Source organism: Pleurodeles waltl, chromosome 11, assembly GCF_031143425.1.
Source record: "Pleurodeles waltl isolate 20211129_DDA chromosome 11, aPleWal1.hap1.20221129, whole genome shotgun sequence".
NCBI classification, from domain to species: Eukaryota; Metazoa; Chordata; class Amphibia; order Caudata; family Salamandridae; genus Pleurodeles; species Pleurodeles waltl.
Genome location: NC_090450.1, coordinates 940531801 through 940535704, shown reverse-complemented (window position 1 = coordinate 940535704; position 3904 = coordinate 940531801). Strand labels below are relative to the sequence as shown.

Here is a 3904-nt window from a genome sequence, read left to right as displayed (position 1 = left end):
TATTGCACTCTCCTCCCCTGCCCCTAGCACTGGATCTGATTTTAGCTGACGTGCTCCACAGAGTAAGAGTAACCTTCCAGTATAAAATGCTATGCTTAGACACACTTTAAAACTTTTCCTACTTGGTATGTGTGCTGCACAGTGCATCACGCATACAAAGTCAGAAAAAAAAGGAGAAATGAAAACATTTCTTCTTTTAACGCCTCCTTTCAAATGGTGTTGACTTTTGGCACAAAACCCTGTCTACCATTGTTTGTAAATAGGGTTTTGCGTCAAAAGGCAAGGGGGGGTTGCATGGAAATGCCCATGTACCACCCATGTAATGCCCCCTTGGCGCTAAGAAACACAAAGCAGTGCTTCGCTCTGCATTGCATTACTTCTAGGGTACTTTCCAGCGCAGAATACGTTTTGCACTGGAAAGTAAATTAGGAGAAAAACATTTTGTGCTGGTTAGTGTCACTTTTGTGACGCTAACCCAGCGCAAAATCTTTGTAAGTCTATCCTAATGTTTTGTTAGTGTGTTGGTGAATGATTAAAAGTGAATGGGATGAGTGAACGTTTGTGTGTGAGTGTGTTTGCAAGTGTCAAAGAGAGTGAATGCGAGTGAGAATCTAAGAGTTGTATGAATAAGTGAAAGTGAGTATGAAGGAGTGCATGTAGTACTGTGAGTGCGTTAGACAGAATGAGTGATTTCAGATTGTGAGAGGGAGCGAAAGTGAGTCATGGGTATAGCTGTTAATGATGCAGCAGGTGCAGTAGCACCAGGGCCCAGAATTGGAGTGTAAAAGGGTGAGTGTGTGTAAGTGTGTTTGTAAGTGAGAATGAGAACCAGCGATTATGAGTACGTTTGTGTGTGACTAACAGTGAGTGGGAGGTAGTATGAGTGAGAATGAGCAAGTGATAAAATCTCAATTAGAGTGATTGGGGGAAGAGAGTAAATGTAAGAGAGTGCGAGTATGAGTGAGGTAAATTCTGAAAGAAATGGAGTGAACTGGTAGGTATTACCTTTCAAAGATCACCAGCCGCCAATGCGTGACCACCATAGCAGAGGACCTCACTGTTGCACCACTCGCGACAGGTAGGCGCCCCAACCCTTCTTGCAACATCTCTCCTTCACAGTCATGCTCTCATGCTCCCCATAGACCAGCTATCTCTGTGCATCACTCCTACACAGAACCCTCCAAATCTACCTGTATCTTAAAGTGCCTGATGTTCTGTGACATAGCGGGTAGGGGTACACGTTTACGTGGAAGGACACTGTGATATGGAGACACTGACAGTGGAACAGGAAACGACAAACAATCATACATAGGTTTGACATCACACGCGCCACATAGTGATAGGAATATATACAATTATTAGTGAACTAGTGAATATGTTTGTTTGTACATGAGCAGACTTGGGGATAGATATTAGGATGTTTTCTCTGTGTCTGATGATTAATGGAAGATCTGTTATGCACTGAAGGATCTGCAACATGTCACTGTTTTATGTGACATAAAATAGAGCACAGTGGCACTGCACAAGCCCAGTGTTCAGTTGGGCTAATAACTTCTTTTTTTTGTCTTGTAGACTGTGATGAACATTCCTGTGATGAAGAACCCTTACAATGATGAACCCTTGGGTTGAAGAACCCTTGTGATGAAAATTATCTCCATCGATCGACTCCTGCAGTAGAGAACTCCTAAAAGGAACAATGCTTTCAATGAACAACACCTGTGATGAAACCCCCCTGCGATGAAGAACCCTTGTGATGAAAAACCTCTACATTGAACAACTCCTGCGGTGAAGAACCCCTAAAAGGAACAATGCTTTCAATGAAGAACACCTGTGATAAAGAACCCCTGGAGTGAAGAGCCCTTGAGATGAAAAAACCCTGCAGCGAAGAGCACTTATGATGAAGAAACCCTGCATCGAAGACTGTGCAACAAACAACCCCAGAAGTGAAGAACTCCTGAGAGGAACAACACTTTCAACAAAGAACACCTGCAATGAACAACCCTTCTGATGGGACACCTTCCCACATAAAAACAATCCTGGGAGGCTGTTTCCTCTTTCTATGTGTGCTGCAGAATGTATCACACATACAAAGAGGAAAGGACAGGAGAAATAAACATATTTCTCCAGTAATGATAAAGTGGGGGTCCATAGAAGTCAAAAGACGTAGAGCACAATGGCAGTGCACCCACCCAGTGTTCAGCGGGGCTAGTAACTTCTTTTGGTCTTGTAGACTGTGATGAAGACTCCTGCAATAAAGAACTCCTGTGATGAAAAACCTCTATATCAAACAAATCCTGCAGTGAAGAACCCCTAAAAGGAACAATGCTTTCAATGGAGAAAACCTGTGATGAAGAACCCTTGAGATTAAAAAACCCTGCAACGAAGAACACTTAAGATGAAAAAACCCTGCATTGAAGATTCTTTGCTACAAACAACCCCTAAAGTGAAGAACTCCTGAAAGGAACAACGCTTTTAATGAAGAACACCTGCAAAGAAGAACCCTTGTGATAAAGAACCTCTACAATGAAAAACCTCTGCAATTAACAAATCCTGCATTGAAGAACAGCTAAAAGGGACAATGCTTTCAATTAAGAGCACCTGTGATGAAGAACCCCTGCAATGAAGCACCTTTGTGATGAAGAACCCCCGCAATGAAGAACCTTTGTGGTGAAGAACCTCCGCAATGAAGAACCTTTGTAATGAAGAACCCCTGCAATGAAGAACTTTGTGATGAAGTAGCTCTGTAATGAAAAAGCAGTGCGATGAAGAACCCCTGGAATGAAAAACTCTTGTGATGAAGAACCCCTGTGATGAAGAACCCCTGTGATGAAGTAACCAATTGTTTTTTTCAGTCCTGGGGAACAAGGGTCTCCTTCTGCTTTACAGCTCTGGCCCGACAAGATGTTGGCTCAGCTTCTTCCCTTTGCTTAACTTTAAGGGTTGTTGGCACTGGCTGGCCAGGATTTTTCCCTATTTCAATTTGGGCCGATACACTTCTGTATTGTATACAAAGCATGGTGCCCTGCAGCTGAAGCCTGCTCAGCAACTTCATTTACTGCTTTATTTAAACAAGTGCTGTCTCTTTGGTCCCTTCCCTTGTGCCCTTGATTCCTTGTGCTCCACACCCCCAGAGAGCCATCTCATCATGAGATGATGACGTCTCAAAATGGATTTCTTCTGCAAAGCAAGTAACCCCTAACACTGCTACATCTGTATTATGCCCTAGTGCTTCAGTCTGCCATGCCCCAGTGGCCTAATGGTCAAGGCACTGACTTTTTAAGCCAGAGATTGTGGGTTCAAGTCCCACCTGGGGTGAGCTTGACTTTTTTGCTGAAAAAGGGCATTAAACCTAGGCAGGGAGTAACCATTGTGGAAGAGCAATGACAGAGCTGGAAACAAAGTAGGGCCTTTGGTATAGCAGCAGGTAGGGCATTGGGCAGAACTCATAGAATTGCACTTCTCATCTGGTGACAACATCTATGCCCATTAGTGTGTAACCACTTTCCAGATGACATTCAACCCACAGGCGCTGGAAGTTGGGGTACGGTGGTGTGTGCTTCAGCACTGACAAGAATAACCATTCTGGAGTTCTGAGGGTGAATGAGTAATAAAGATGACTTAACATTCTGGAGCACATTTATCAAGAAATTACGCGGCGCAGCAAGACGCAGTGCTGCACTGTGCTACGTGATAGGGAAAGGGCAGGAATGTGCCATATTTTTCATTATATGGTGCATTCCTCTCTATTCCCAGTGCTAGCGCACAATGTGCTGCCTAACGCCAACGCAAGCACCCTTGCACAATGTGCAAGGGTGCCTGCGTTGCAGACAGGATTGTTTTTGTGCAAGACGGGACACGTTCCTGCACAAAAACAATCCTGGGAGGCTTTTTCCTCTTTCTATGT

At 43.9% G+C, this 3904-nt stretch overlaps 1 non-coding gene across 1 annotated transcript; it reads left to right on the top strand.

Moving 5' to 3' along the window:
* Positions 1 to 3242: 3242 nt before the first annotated feature.
* On the top strand, positions 3243 to 3315 carry TRNAK-UUU (transfer RNA lysine (anticodon UUU)). Its single transcript has one exon. It is a non-coding gene; the product is annotated as a tRNA-Lys (tRNA).
* Positions 3316 to 3904: the final 589 nt, after the last annotated feature.